Here is a 17,085-nt window from a genome sequence, read left to right on the forward strand (position 1 = left end):
GTCTCCTCTTTCTGCTGCAGTGTCTGTTTTGATTAGTTTGGTTGTGTGCGTGTGTGTGGTTTTTAGCTCTAGAAAAAATGTTTCTAGTGTTTTAGACTTCAGTATCAGCTATGTTCTATTTAGTTTGAAGACATTCAAGAATCTTTGACATGACATATTAGCATTTTCCCCTAAATGCTTTGATCAGTGATACTTTTAATGCTCTTTGCATGTGGCACTGAGTGGGTCACTGGGCAATGCTGTAGTTACCAGTAGAAAAGCTACTGTATTTGAGTTTATTAAGCTAAAAAACACAAAGCTAATGCCATTCAGCCCATGGATTTTGCACTTCAGACCTGTGATTGTTTGTCCACTTCCTGTCCAGCAGGGATTCTTGAGTCAGTAACCAAGCAGTGTTGGCTTTTAACACTGAACAGCCATTGCTTTCAGATACATAAACAGTAACATTGTTTAGTTATGAAGAAGTTCAATATATTTAATTTTGTTACTAGTATATTTTTCATTCATATCCTGCAATTTGATCAAACCTTTCTGCCTGGTACTTTTGTACCCATATGGTCCGTGGTAGGAGCTTCTTTTTTTTTGTACATGCAGAGAGCAAAGCGAGAGTCAAATTCTTTTTTTGTGTGCACAAACTTGGTCAAATAAAGATGATTCAGATTCAGATTTCTTCTATTTTTAACCTCACTTCAAGGTAACATCATGTGAAGTTGGCTGTAAATGTTTGCATTTTGAGGAGATTTTGACTTTTCCAACCAGAGACACTGATGTTTATCTGTGCATGAAACAGACATGAGGTACTAAAAAAAATAAAGGTGGACTGCATGTATCCACACACATATCTGCAAGTGTACATAAAATAAAAACATAAAATAAAAATGAAACTGCTGCAACCGGTTTATATTTTGAAGATATGCTAAATTTCAGAGCAGCCTCAAAAATGTTGAGCAGTTGGTATTGGTATCGCATTAACTGGATCAGCTTGTACAATGCAATGTGTATATTTATTATATATTTGTGTATCATATTGTGTTCTGTTGCAGTAACTCACAGTAATTACTTTGAACTAGTTATACCACAACCCCCTCACCTTCTCTTGCATTTGTACGCTCAGTGGCTTATGACAAAAAGTAGGCTATCCACATCTTCTGACGCATCAATAATGCAGTGTAGTGAAAAACTAGCCCGGATCTGCCATCAAAACTATTGCAAAACTGCCAGGAGGGAGAAGATGTGGAACAACCAGCGTAAGTACACTAAAAGCACAGCGCCCACTTAAAGACAGGGTCAATAGCTGGAGGGTGTCCATATTGGAATTCCACCGCACTGCCTCTCAAATGGATCTTAGTCAACCCTGGGCAGCAGGGGTAATCAAATACAGACTTTTTCAATCCATTACTCATGGCCCTGTTTGGAACAAGCTGTGATTTGTTTGATTGGAGCATAACTCAATTCATATTGAAAGAACAGGTTGCACAAAACTGTCTGGAAGACATTTTGCCTGTTTTATGTAGAGAAAGATGATAGATTAACCCATTTTGTACAGTGAAGCTTGGTTATTACATACAGTACAATTCTATCAGTCATGTTTCACTTTAGGACACATATTGACTGACTAAGCCTGGCTCCTGATTCTGTAACAGAAAAAAACAAAAAGAAAATAGAAAGAGTTTGTAGCTCCGATTATAAATATTTAGAAAGTAAATGAGAATTGCAAGGACTGTAAATATACGTAGCCCAATTCATCATGTATGATATTAATTTCTTGAACTTTGAAAACTTTGTAGAAAATTTAATTACTTTTTTATTGTCTGTCAAAAGCACAAATATGTGTAGTAGGAAAATATTGATACTTGCTTGGTTATGTTTCATACTTAGCTCAGTTCCTCCAAGCTGTTTAATTCAATAAAAAGATACAGTGCTTATCAAAATGCTCATAACTCAGAAATAGTCTAAGAACTAAAACTTAAAAATTAAAACAACAGAATTCAAATTCTGGATCTTATATAGCATAAAGCTGTGTGAAACTGCTCCAACTTTTCAGTGGTATCAGTCCGGGCACTTTTCCACCCCGTATGAGAAATCAAAGCACATATTCAATTCAGTTCAATTTTATTTACACGGCGCCAAATCACAACAATAGTTGCCTTGATGCACTTTATATTGTAAGGTAGACCTACAATAACACATAAAGAGAAAAACCCAACAATCATATGACCCCCTATGAGCAAGCACTTTGGTGACAGTGGGAAGGAAAAACTTGCTTTTAACAGGAAGAAACCTCCAGCAGAACCAGGCTCAGGGAGCGGCGGCCATCTGCCATGACCGATATCATTGGTATCAATGGTCTTTAGGGTGTGGCTACTAAAGGCAAACCACAAGTCAATTTACATTAATTTTTACATTTGGTTTGGTTTATAAATAAGAAACCAAGTAGATTCAAAGCCCAAAATGGATAAAGAAGTTAATAACTGAAACCATGATTGTGTGATATATAATGTCTGCTTTTAATCAATGCATCTACATGGAGGCTGGGTAGATACAAACATGCTTTAAAGCATGGCTGATTAGAAATAGAGGGCAGTAATTTGTGAAATAGCACAAAGCTTAACTGTTATAAGATCAGTTCAGTGAGCAAATCAAATAGTGGTCAGGTGGACGAGTGTTCACATTGCTGGGGAAGAGACGCCCAATGAGGGGGGATGGCTGACTGCAGGGCTGCTGCTTGACCGTTTGCTGATCAAAGTGCTCACATGCCACGATTTCATACCAAGTTGGAAGGTTTCAAAGGGCCCTCTTGTGATGCCTTTAATTCTTTCACCCTCTAGCAATATTTGAAATATCACGAGGGAACGTGGCATCATGTCAACTCTACTGAAACTGAAACATTCTGCCTTCTCTCTTGCTCGCACATGCAATCAGCTTAACTGGAGAGTCAAAAATGTAACAGGAAACAACCGGATTAAAAAATTTAACTGTCAGTCATATGCATGTGGTGCCAAATAATTCTGTTCCATGGTAAAGTCTTAGGTTTTTTGTTGCAGAATTTAATATTCATAACATAAAAAATAATTCTTCTATTGTCAAGAAGGCAATAGATCAGTGTGAAGGTGACATTAAAACTCATAATGGTCTAATTCAAGCTCAAATGATTGCATTCTGTGTTCCCATTTTAGCTTCCAGGTGTATATTTAGTTTTACTCTTAATTGCAGAGCGGCAAGAAGGAATCCTCAAACTTGGATTTGTGTGTCAGTTGAACTATGTCCATTATGTCCATCTATCCTGCTGCTTACTTTTCACCATCCACTTGTTACTGGGTACCAGATACATACTCAAAAGGCTCTGGGGAATATTGCAATGCAATCAGCAAATGCACACATTCACACTCTTACACACAGAAACCACATTCGCACAAGTGGCCGATTACATCAGTAATAGCTCACTGATGGAGCCTCAGCTACCATGTTGTGATGAAGGGCTCGCTTTTTTACTCTATGCTGAGGAGAAATATTTCACACAGGAAGTGAGCAGAAGAGAAAAAGAAGCAAAATGAAAATTAAATCTGACACTATCATGCCCTGTTTGGGTTTTAGCCAACAAATTGCAGCTATTTGGAGGCAGTGAGAGTGAGCTCTCAGTGAGTTTAGTTTGAAGAGGTTTCATATTTGTTATGTTTTCTGTCTCCTCTCCATGAAAAACAACCAATCCAGAGGTTCAGTAGAAGATAATGGGTCCGATCTTCGGCACAAACGTATGTCTGTCACTGGAGGACTTTTCTGAACTTGTCGGTATTTGTCAGCAGATATCAAAATGCAATTAATTTCCACAGATATGCACTCGCAGGAGACATGGTAATTGCAAGCTCCTCTAATATGCTTGCCGAGTGAAGCATTGTATGAAAATATTTAGCGTTATTGTCATTATTTTGTCCTTGCTTGGAGGCATTCCATGAGATTCAGCTTTGTGCTGTAATCTAAAGCATCACATGGCAACAAATCATGGACATGTCATCCATCAGTATGGAACACGGCTCTCCAAAAGGAGCATAAGCGAGAAAGTGACAAAAGTACAGATGGTCCATCTTTCAACACATCAGTGCCACAACTGAGCTGTCAGACAAGATGAATAATGATGATATGAAAAACAATTAAGTAATGTGTGCCTACAGCAGTAATTTACATTCCTGCTTAGCTGCAAGGTGAGCAAAATCCAAAACGCCTAACAAAATAGGCAGGCTTCCAATCTGTTGCAGTATGGTTTTCTCGTGTACACACCTAGCTGCCAACATGTACATGAATCCTCAAAGACACGCACATGCAACATGGAGGCTGGGTGAGAGAGAAAAAGAGCACAAGAGAGAGGAAGAATTATCCCCTTACAATAGAAAGCATTTCCATTAGATGGTGGACTGTTTTAATAAGATGCTTATCAGAATTTGAATCTCAGGAAATTGCTGGCTATTTATTTTACTGGGGCTGCTCACTTCGCCTCAGCTCTTGATAAACCATTTTGTTTTAATTAGACACATTTCCACACTCCACCAGGGATGACCTCTTATTATTGTGAAGTGGGTCTGCTTAGCAGTGTAAGCAGTCAGGAACAAGCTCCTCCATGCATCTCAATCATTCCTCATCCATGCTCATCTCAGGGGCCCGGGACCAAATCAAAGGAGTCACTATTAAGCAGAACCAAATTGTTTAATGCAGTAATCTCCTGCATATTTTTCATTCCTCCATTTGCAATTGGAAATGAGACATGGTGAAAAATATGATGCGTTGTTTTGCATACTAACGAGGGACCTTGAATATTCTTATCCTTCACGGTTATGGGGGATAGGATATGTTCTGCAACAACGAGAAACACATTTTCTGACTCATGAGTGTGAGACAATCTCTTTATCTGTTGTATCTCTAAAGGAGAGGAAGAAAATCCTGACAACTGGCTGCGCTGGGTTGGATTACTGTTCCACCTTAGCTCACTGTTTGATACTGGCGATTTCCAGTCCCGAGGAGCAAGCTTGCAGAAATGAAACACGAGTTGATGTTTTATAAGCCCTGTGAAACAGAGAAAGAACAACATATTCAGACAGCATGCAGTATCTGCTACTTCCTGCTTTGCACCAATATATAAAAGTTGACTTATACTAAGCTACCAGATGTATGTGGGTGAGAAGGAAAACACAGCCAGATATGCTATCAAAATATTGTCGAATAACAGGCAATCTGACATTTTCTTCTGGATTTGAGACAGAAATCACAAGGCTCTTTGACAGAAAGAGTCTGTGCTCTCCTTGTGTATCACCTAATTTCTTTTGGTTACTTCAAACATAACAGACAAGTAAAGGAAAATGGGAGATAGAGGACAAAGCAATTACTGTATATCCACCAGTACATGCCATCATGGCTGATCTCATGACAGGGTGAGAGCCGTGCGATAGAGGATGAGACTGATGAGAGCTTACTAGGGGCTTCAGACCTGCCCTGCTCCAGAAAGGGAATTAGGTCTGCCTGCCTGTCCGTAAGATATCATAGAATCACACAGACACCTTAATCCAACCTGGCCTTTTCACGTGGGACTCTAACCAGTCATCCAGATATGAAATGTAAATGGGGGATTGACGGTGTCAATAGGGAAATGCCAGCTTAAGATCTGACAGTCTTTTACACCTTCATTTTTATTCTGCGTCACACAAGTACAAAGAAAGAAAGAAAGTAAGCCAATAATAACATGTACCTCAGGCAGTTACATACAAATGCACAAGCAAATTTGTATGATGCTAATACTTTTTACTAAGTGGTCCATATGGTACATATTCATCACCAGTAATTACATGATATATTTGCATGAACAATCAATTGTATTTTTGCAGCACAACTTCTTCTGTTGTTGCAGTGTATCCTAAAATCTGTGATGGTGCTGCATTCAATTTCATGTTCACGTGGGCAGAGTAGGAAGACAAACATTAACAGGATGGCATTTAACTGCTTACAGCAGCTCCTGTAATCATTCTCTCCTTTGCTAAATTAAAAGTCATTTTAAATTAATTAATTCAAAGTTTTCATTTTTTTAATCATGAATTATTCACTAAATATCAAATAATTGTCAAAGACTAGTAAATTTATCCCGTGGGAGTTTTGAATTGTCATAAATACAAATGTACATGATTTGCGACAGGCTGGCAACCTGTCCAGGGTGTACCCCATTTGTTGAACTATGGCACCAGGGATAGCTGACTCCCAAATATAAATATGAATCGAGTTCAGAGATACAGTGAGTAAACACATTGCCATGACTCAAATAACTGAAAATTATTTCATTTACAGAAAAAATCATTTTTAAATCAATGTTTTCAAAAATGTAATGTGACACACAAGGGACATATTCAAGTTGAAGATCTTCGCTGACATCCCCTATGTAATTTGTTGTGAACAAAATGTAACAGCGAGATTCAAAAATCACACCAAAAATCAAAGCTTGTTCAAGAATGAAAATTAATCTTTAAAAGGATTGAGTCTCTATATTTGGTTCCTTCAATCTTTATTAGACAATCAAAGATGAAGTCACTGAAATGTCACTTCTAACCCCGGAAATGCAATGCGTGCTGGTTTGTCTGTGAAACCGCATCTCTGATGTGCTTTTGTTCCATCCTTTGCATGGCTTCTGATCGCACCAGGATTGTTTCAGAGGTAGAGTGCTTAGTGTGCAAAAGGTCTTTTATTTTGAAAATTGATTCACTGTGCTATTCCTGTCTGAATTTAGCCTTTTTCATCTTCTTTGTGCAGCTTGACAGCACTGATCCAGCACTATTTTAGCAATGTGGAGTAGAGAGAAGGTGTATTTCTGGGGTAATACAAGCAAATGAAAAATTAAGCCATAAAGGAAGTACCAGAGACTAGAGTTTCCAGAAAAGCCATTTGAGGCTGGTTCCAAACTTCAGACCATATAGTTCTCTATGTGGAAACAGTGTTGCCCAGTTTTCCTGCAGGCATATCACAGCTTGGTATAAAAGGTTTCTGCTTCAGGACAGCTGCAGTAGGGTTGGATTTTAGGATACGTCACTCTCTGAAGGCTTTGTTAAGTCTTATAATTTTGTGTGTTATTAAAGACGTGACTTTTAATGCCAGTAGTCAGTTTCCAGGCAGTTTGTTGTTCATTTTAGCAGGAAGTATATTTTGTTTCAAGTATGTTTTTTTTTTTCATAAAAATACAGCAAGGGTCCCATTTACAATGACTATTATGAATTATACAGTCTTATCATTCTGTTTCCTTTTCTTCCTCGTCTATGCCATGTCCTTTGTTTTTTTTTTCTTTCTGCTTGTGTATGTGTGTGTGCATGTGTGGACGTGTATGATAGTCAGAGAGTGCATCAGGATTTCCTCCCCAGGGACCTGTGACCAGCCAAACCCTCCTAAGATCCTTAGTAATGCTACTATTTTTGTGCAGCCTGCCCAGCATGTGCCCTGTGTTGCACACCAAACATCGCTGATGGCAGAGACTCTAAAGCTTGATTTCCAAAGACAACTCCAGCAGCACAGCTTGCTACTCTTGTTTTGAGGCTTTTCTGTTCTTTTTTTATGAGGAAAATGTGTTGCAAATTGGTATGGTTACAGGAAATGGCAAATGGAAACAAAAGGTAGCTGTCTTACCTACCAAACCACCTAAGAAAGCTTTCTTTTGTGTGTCTTATCTCTAAAGATACAACCAATAGGTTTTTTTTTTAATCTAAATGATACTTTTTTGTTATCTTACAGTAATTTTTTGTTTTGGCAGTCACAGTTTTATCTACTTGTCTTATTATGTGAGCACATCAAATATAGTGCTCAAAAAATTAGGTGAGTGCTTAAATCAAATATAAGATATTGATCAATGAAAAGTTGAAAATCTAGACTACATACACTGTGCAATTTATTGAGGATAAAATTATATTATATATATCAAATATATATAATTATATATTTGGCAGAAACCAAAATCATCAACCATTTGAGGGCTAGAGTCAAAGTCAAATCGAAAAGCTTGTTCAAGTGTTCCTTTAATTTTTTTTTAGGTGTTTATGATCAACACAAAATATAGAGGGGACAGCTTGCTTCAGTTCGTTACTTGGAACACAAAGGGAATGAATGATGCTGTAAAAAAGAGGTAACTGTCCAAAAATTAAGGGCAGTCGTAGCATTTATTGAAGTATATCATTTTACTTCAATATAAGCCTTTTGTTTGAGCCCAAATCTTGTCTGACTGCCAGGTTAGGTATGTGCTTATGGAGGTTAAATTTGAAATTTTAAAGTGTCCTACTTATGTTAAAAGCTAAATAGGCCCCTAAAGAAAGGATGGTCAGTTTTGAGCTTTAGGATCATCATTTCCTAATTTAAATTCAAAATCACTTGACTGTGAGACCTGCAGAGACCTTAATTGTGTCCTAAATAGCAGACTGGATAAGCAGTACATCAAGAAAAATGAATCTTCTCATAACTCCACTTTTTCATCAGTTGTACTCAAAGATTGATTATTTTCTAAAAGACTAAATAATTTTGCCACATGTGCGCTACTGTGGTTATAAAGCAATTGTCTTTTGTGGGCTCATTACTTTAGCTTTAAGACATTGGAGTGGCATTACTATTTCACATTACTGCATCCCTTCAAAACAACAAATGGATTTGAGCCTAAATGGACGGTGCGTCCTCTGTCACTGGGGCTTATTGCATACAAATAATGGATGATGTGGTTAAATGATTTGATTTGATTTGATATACCTTTATTAGTCCCACAAGGGGAAATTTCATAAGGCTGCCGACCTATTGCACGCAATGGCGGTGCGATCTTACCCTCCGACCATACATACATTACACAAAACATCACATGGGGAAGACAGGTCAGAGAGGTTTAACAATGGAAAATGCACCACATGAGGAAAGATAAGGAGAAAAAAAATAACTCCACTCAGACTGAGCTCCAACAGGGAGATCAGTTTGAGAACAGAAAAAAACACCTCTGCACATAGCACATGAAAAAAAAAAACTCTTAAAACACCAAAGAAACACATGACAAGCAACAGGGGTGGGTAAAGGCCGATTTAGACAGTACATCCGGGCCTGCAGCCTGTGTGCTGGTCTCCTTGATCCACCGTCAGCATCGGAAGGGAACAAGCGTCGAAGGCGTTTGGAAAGGGAGAGGGGATGAGTGTGTGCACATCAGTGTATATGTATGTGTGTGCGTGTCCAGAGTTCAGCTGAGACAGTTTCCTTCGCCCTGCTAGGCTAAGTAAACAGTCTTCCAGCCAACCCAGGTGGCCTTGCATGGAATGGGAAGGAACAGTCTAAACACAGTCGTTATCAGGGTGTTTTTGTTAGGCTCCAGCTTGCGACCGCAGCTTGCGACCGCAGCTTGCGACCGCAGCTTGCGACCGCAGCTTGCGACCGCAGCTTGCGACCGCAGCTGGCGCCGAGAGGGTATCCGCATGAAATGATGGTGCTTTTTACTTTAGTGGGAACAGCTCATGTGAATTTCAAAGCAGTTCTACAGTCCAACACTGGTCTCTCAATCTCCTGTTGGAGAGCCGCGAGCTTCGCCATACTTGCGTTCTGTGATGTTGTCATTCTTGTGCTCAAGGAGCCTATTCTGAGAACTCACAACAGTGAGCCTCCCCAAGATGTCATCCAATTTGCGCTCAGAGATGTTATTCCGAGCTAGCCCTTCCGAGATGTAATCCAGTCTGCACTCAGAGATCTTATTCTGAGTATTCACAGCAGCCGTAGCCTTTCCAAGATCTTATCCGTGCTGCACTCAATGAGCCCATTTTGAGAAACTCATGCCTCTTCCCATCGTTTCAATCCCAGCGGGCAGCCTTGTGGAGGTTTGAACAGCCGATTCCGCTTTCTTAATTCTTCGATAAGTCAGGGCCAAGCCAGCTCCGATCAGCCAGAACCCTGTTACCATGGTTCCAAATAGGTAGATATCTTCAGCACTCAGGCTCACCCAAGCCCAAACTTCTCGTTGAGAAAGGGGTGTCAATTGCGTTTAGGGACCAGTTGATCCAATTCATAATTCCTCTTTTAGGTTTTAGAGAACAGACTGTGAAAGAGTGTTCCAGGGAAAAATAATACAAAAAACACGAGACTAGACAAAGACATAAGACGCTAAGCAGGGAAGCTAAGGGAGAGGAGAAGAGGAGGAGAGGAGAAAAGTGCGACCGCCTTCGTCAAGAGCAAGAGCAGTATGATAAATGATAAATGGTTATTTATCATTTTAGTGCTATATTCAGGGGTTAGAGTAGCCCAGAAAGAGTCCAGATGTCGGTAAATTGTGGTCGAAAAAGGCATAAAGGGAACGTGCTGTGGTAATTTAAAATGCAAAGTTTCTAACAGCAAACAAAAAACTGTTTCTATGCACTTGCCATACAGTGTGTCTGCTAGCTAAAGGTATAGATGCTGTATTTCCCAGAATGACAGATAACTTCACTCAGAGATGGAAAATGATATAAGAAAGAGGGGACAGGAGATGATGGAGAGAGGCTATATTTAAAGGCAAGGTCTGCTCAGTGGCATTTGATAAAATGGAAATTTAAGGCTTACATGTAATGTACTCAATTTTCAATCAAATATTGGATCTCTATGTGATGTATTTTGGTAAATTATGTATTTTTACGTTGCAAAATTTCCTGCAAAATAGGATGGAATACTAAGCAGTTTATTGCAGGATAAACAGTTTTTCATACTGTGGTGAATTTACACTAATGCACTATGCTGGACTGACGCAGAGAGCGCCAGTGTTCTTGGTTAATGTTAGGCTAAATCAACGGTAGCAGAGATGAATCTGAATTTAAACTAATGATGCTTAGATTCATTCTCTCAATGCAACAGTATAAACAGGCAACAGACAATGGAGCTGTAGTTTTTAATAATTTTCACAGCTTATTTCTGCATAACATATTCAACCTGAGTACATTTATTAGAACTAGAATTTAAATTGAACACTTGTATTCTCATGTACTTATATTATTTTATTATTGTATTAATATAGCACAAGGTTCAAGGAATTTCTGGATTGCATGACAGTACGTGAGTTTTATTCCAGGATTGACCATTTAGCATTTAATTTATTGTTACATATTAATTAATGCTATTTTTTAGTGTGGTGTACACTAACCTAATCAGACTTTATTCAATCATCAACAACGCAGTGCTATATATTGCTATAAGGCAGATAGAGCAAAACCTCACTGCATGCATTTATGCCATATATGCTGTAATGATGAATTTTCAACATTCGTGAGTGATGAAAGCTTGCGTCCTATTGCTAGTCAACGCCCCCTCTTCCAGCCATGTGTTCATGTGAATGATGGCTGAACCCTGCTATGTTAAATCATAACTGGATTCTGCTACTGCTGTCACCCACCTCTGTGCCCAGAAGGCTAATGAAGTTTGAATAAGTTGTGTGACAGGAGAATTAAATATAATTCCTATTGGTTTGAATGATGTGTACAAAGGTAGTCATCCATGGATCAGAGGACGAAGATTAAGCTACAATCTCAAACATATATGCTAGTGTGAAATTGAACAGCTTTTTCATTTTGGAGCACTGCTGCTTTAGTGTCTTTTTTTTGTAGTGTTTTTTTTTTGTTGTTGATGGTTGTGGCTAATTACCAATTCCATTCACAGTGGTAAATTAGAATGTCAGTAATTTTTTTAAAAAGCGGTTGTTAGAGACACCCGGTGTGTCTCTTTGTGACTTGTTACAGCTCTGTAAAATGGCAGTTAAATTTTTATGGGGCATGTCAACACATGGGCTGGATTGGCAGCAGAGTATGAGACAATGACCAAGTTCAGCTGGATACCAGCTGAAGTCTTCTCAGCCAAACAGCGCCATTACATAAGAGAAACTAAGAGAATGGGCATTTAATTGGTCCTTTTATTGCAGTGTAAATCCGAGCAGTGAACTATGGTTCATCTGATGCACTAGTTAGCTGAAATAATTTTATGTGGAGCAGATGGAGACGCATGTTAGAAGAGATTCTGTGCACTTATTATTTTTTTCAAAAAAAAAACTCGTGTTCAGGTTTCAACAAGATATTGACGGAGACTGTTTTGAATCATACGAGGATCAGTAAAATTGGGATTCATGCATCTGCTCGCCATCATTTCCTTTCACGCTAGCTATAGGGGTGGGTGATGATTCTCTCTCTCTGTCTTTTCAATGGTTAAAACAGCTTTCAAATCATGTTTCCAGCATACTAAGATTTATGTGACTGTTTTTCTGCTATGACAGATACAGGATGAGCTCAAGTTTTCTCAGTGTGGAAACTGATAAATGTGTGCAAATGTGTATTTTTGGTGATGGGGGGGGGATCATTCTGAAAAGTCTTCCGGATAGTTTTTACAGCAGGGCAGTGTTCGATTTCTCTGCAATTCTTTGCTGACAGACAGAATAAGCTGCCAGTCAGCCAGTCCATCCTGTCCACCTGCAGAAGTGTTGATTTGCCTGTAAGCCGCCCAAGGCTGATTGATTCCTGAATGAAAGCTTCAGGTGCATGATTGACACCACATGATTACTGTTCACACATGGCTGATTTTTGCCAGACCTTGCAGGCCTCATCATGTTATGACCATAGATAGGAAAGCAGGATTCATTAAGATAGTGTACACACCTTCCGGATGGGACACAACTACATTATTTACGTACATTTTCAAGAGCCAGAGCAGATGTTTCTTTGTTTGTTACTTTTAGATTCACTAAAGAAAGTCATTGTGAAATCCATAAAACGACATTCCTAATGTAGCATGTAGAGTTAATGGAGCCACGATCCAATGAGACATTTCTGAAAAAAAAGAGAAGAAAACACATTTCTCTACAGCTTGAGATCTAAAGTTGAACCCATATGTTTAGCGTTTTTGTAGTGCACATAAAATCATGTGTGTTTTGTCATGGATAAAAGACTAAGCACTACACATCTCTTGACAGTGAAGTAAATTATCCATTTCTAATGTCCCATTGCACCTTCTGCCCCCTGTGGAGTAGGTAGAACTAGATAATAATTGAATCACTCACAGCAATTACGATGGCATGCCCTTGGCTATGCAGTAGGACAGCATCATGATTATATAGTGTATCACACACTCCCACACGAGTACACTCTATAAGCCACACACACGTGTGCAAAATGCTCTACTTGCTAACACCTCTGTGTCTTGGCTCTAACACACAAGGACACTCTTCACTTTCAAAGTCTAACCTTTAAACCGGTAACAGTATGATTTCAAGATGACTGCTCTTTGCAAGAGCTTTGAGTAAAGCGCTTTTGATGCTTGTTGTTCTTGCCTTTTAGGTTTTGAATTTCATCCCTAAATACAGTAGGTATCTATGGCTCAAAAATGTTGTACCCAACACAGATATCAGGGCAGAAACATGAAAGTCAAAGCTAGTTTTGTCTCAGATTAGTGCAGCCATATTGGCTAAAACTCTCCGTCTCTTCATTCAACCCTACCCGTCAGCCAGTCAGCTAGACTTCCCCAATCACCTAGAGTTTTAAGGTTGCCAAGCAACAACTGCTCATGAATGCTGTACACAGGCCGAACGGCTGTCCCTGTTCTGCTTGTTCACACAGATGTGACCAGCTGGGAAGAGCAGAGGCTGGAGGCAAACACATTTCTAATAGAAGTGAAAGACTGTGTGTGGCCCTAGTCTCACTATGCTCAGAAGAGATGCACAGGGAGAAAAGCTATGATATTTGTAGTTAAAGTAATTTTCTGGTTTAAAATGACCTTTATAGCCCAAGTAGCATAGTGGACAAAATATGTTCTTGCTACAACTATTCTAAAGCACTTCTAGTGCAAAAATACTTGAAAGCACTTTTAAAAAGGACCGTCCAATTTATCTGAGCCTTTTATCTTTAATGAAGAAACCGTTCCCTTTAAATTACCATACGGTTTTATCCATAACAAACACATAATGCATTAAGTAAAGTAAATTAGCATAATTGTTTGGGCAATTACACTAAAAGTGTAGCGTGAGTGTTTTTTCAAGAGCACACGATCTTGTTTTAGAAGATTGAATTTACTAATTCAGTTATGGCCCACTATACTTAGTAGTGGCTTTGACCGTCGCTGAAGAACAAGGGGCAGGACAGGGTGTCACAAACACTCAACCATTATATACCACATTTCCTGACATTCAGAGGACATTAGGCACTGACATGTACCATGCAATAAATAGTATCTTGAGTTAAAAAGCCACTGAATAACCTTTGTTTGAACTGTGCATGGAACACTTAAGACAGTGCTCAGACTGCATGTGGTTTTTTATTTCCTTTTAACAAGGAAGTAGAGGAAGTTTCATAAACACTTTTGTGACACGGTGAGATAGGATTTCTTTGGTTGTTCAGTAATAAATTTGTCGTAAAGTGGTTGCAGCCCTGTGAGAGTCTTCTGGAGTTAAGACACAAAGAGCTGTGAGATGACTTCAGGTTTCTTTTGTTTCCTTGAGTGTGTATGTGTGAGTGGAAATGTGCATGGGTAGGAGAGCAAGCTAATTGTTTGTCTTGGCCTCTAGCTGCAAACTTGGCTTCATCTTTGCTTTATTCAGTGTGAATCCCAAATCCCTTAATCAATCCTTTAGATTGCCCTCGCCTTTTAGACAATTAAAGTGCTTACACGTTCATATTCATCAGACTTTCAAAGTTAAAACTTCATTTATGCTACAGACTTACACTGTTGTTTCAGGCCAAACATATGAAACCAATAATAAAGGAATTAGTCAGAATATACGACACCCCTCCAACTAGAATTGACGACCGTCCCTGTGTAAAGTGAAAATTGCCAAAAAGCTAAAGATCATGTTTGACTTCCAGCCATCCATATTTGATTTCCTTGCAGTAAAATACAGAAGCAGAGGTACTATTAGTTATAACTGAGGCTGGTGTTGAAAAAGCAGACAGTTGGTGCATCCTGAAAATCCATAACAGCAAAAGTATCACAGACTATAAGAAAATCTTTGGCATTTGGCTTTTTAAAGCAATCAATCACAACACAAGTAGCATGCTTTTCCCCAGTGTCCTCTTTATTCTTTTCTGATCACATAATATGTTTTATGTTATATGTTTGACTACCGATACTAAATTGGCTGTACCAAAATAACACATGTAGATTGGTCTTTGCTCCAAACATTTTCACATCACTAGTCACAGATACTGTTTCCCATTTAGCATCTTGCTCTTCTGCATAGGTGGTGTGCAAGTGTGTGACTAACCTCTTCTGACCTCTGCCCTTCACGGTTCATGTGACTTATATCGACTCCGAGGATGACTGCCCCTGCTAACTGCACATCAGTATGTCTGCTCGCACAAAGGCCGGCTTGCTGTTATCAAAAGTCAGATCTAGCTCTGACTACAATCTATTTCCATCCACACTCCGCGTCTCCTTTGCCACCTCATGACAGCAGGTTTTCCAGCTCATTTCACTTGAGATAGCCATATCACGCCAAAGACGGGGACATCTCTGCAGTGACCCGCCCTCAGTCAGCAATGCTTCATTTGATTGAGTTCTGTAGCACCGCAAACAAGGAAGAGCAGGTGACATGATGTATCCTTACAAACATAAGCCGGGGAGATGCTACTTTAAGGCACTGAGGTCTAAAGGGCATGTCAGGGATAAGTGTTTTGCTTGATGAGCTTTTAAAAGTCAGTCTGGGTCCAAATCTCTTGAAAGCCTCATTTAGCTCTGGTCCTCCCTCTAAAATGGCAATTTGATTTGTCCGCTGGTAAATGTGCTATAGAGCGTCCTTAATGTAATTTGAAGGCAGGTGGGGTGTTATTGGAGACACAGGGGTAGAAATGATTTTAAGTAGAACTTCACAACTGATTCAAAAGCTGGAGTAATTCATTGTTCACTCCTTGCTGGCAAAGGAAGAATTGAGGGCATCTTGAGCTGATCAGCGTCACCTCTGATGGGACCAACAAAAAGCAGCAGCCTTTGGCTATATCTGGTCAAACAGAAGGACTTTGTTAGCAGCACCATAATAAACTGAATGCAGTCAGGCTCTGGGCTCTAAATAAATTTCCTGGCTTGGTAACTCAGTTGCTCAACTGCTACTACACCAGAGTCACAGGGGCTGAAAACAAAGAGATCCAAACAAGTGTGATGATGTTTTAAGCCTGCCGGGGCTCAACTTTACATTTTTAGATGCTGTAGTGCCATTTTTTGGAGCATTTCAAGTTGTGTCATTACATCCGTTATATCCCAAATTTTAATAATATATATGTATAAAGTCCATAGTTACTACATACATTTCTAATAAGTGCAGTAATCTACAAAGAAATTGCACTGTTTTTGTTTATTTTGACGCATTTTTCTAGGGGGAGCTAAGCTGCACACATTAACAAAAGACAAAGACTTTCACAATAAGACAGGAAACAAGAATTACTAAACCAGATGCAGACATGACACTGAACAGAAACTGCAACACACATGAGAACCCAAAACCTAACTGATCCCTCACCAAGAATAACAGAGACAGATCTATAATGATAATAATAAACAAAGCACCAGAACATCAGAAAACAATCCATAATGCAAAAATAAACCAAAACATAATAAACTCAAAATACTGGGTCCAATGGACCCAAAACCGTGACACAACTGCTTCTAACTGTTTCTAACTGCAGGAAATTTATTTTGAGTGTCTTCATAATTTCATTTTTGAGATCTGCTAATTTTTCTAAACTGCAGCAAAAACAAAGATAGATATTATTGTGCACAATTTGCAAAAAAAAGAAAAAAAAGAAAAAAGCATGTGCATGAAAATAAACTATTTCCAACTGTGCAGTCAAAGTTCTAAATATCCCAGAAACCCTACAAATTACAAATGTAGCAGAGTTGGAAAAAGTACAAACATTCTGTACTTTATCGGAAGTACAAATACTGCTACTAAAAAATACTTTAGTAAAAGTTGATGTACTGATTCAACTTCTTTACTCAAGTAAAAGCTAAAAAGAACACGCTCTGAAATGTACTCAAAGTAAAAAAAAAAAAAGTAGCTCTTTGGAGGGGGTTTCTATTTTTATGCAAAGCTAACTGAACTGTGTGCTATATTAATGT

This window comes from Mchenga conophoros, linkage group LG20 (assembly GCF_057382185.1).
Source record: "Mchenga conophoros isolate Kocher_MC1m ecotype Shallow Benthic linkage group LG20, M_conophoros_male_GT1.1, whole genome shotgun sequence".
In the NCBI taxonomy this organism is placed as follows: domain Eukaryota; kingdom Metazoa; phylum Chordata; class Actinopteri; order Cichliformes; family Cichlidae; genus Mchenga; species Mchenga conophoros.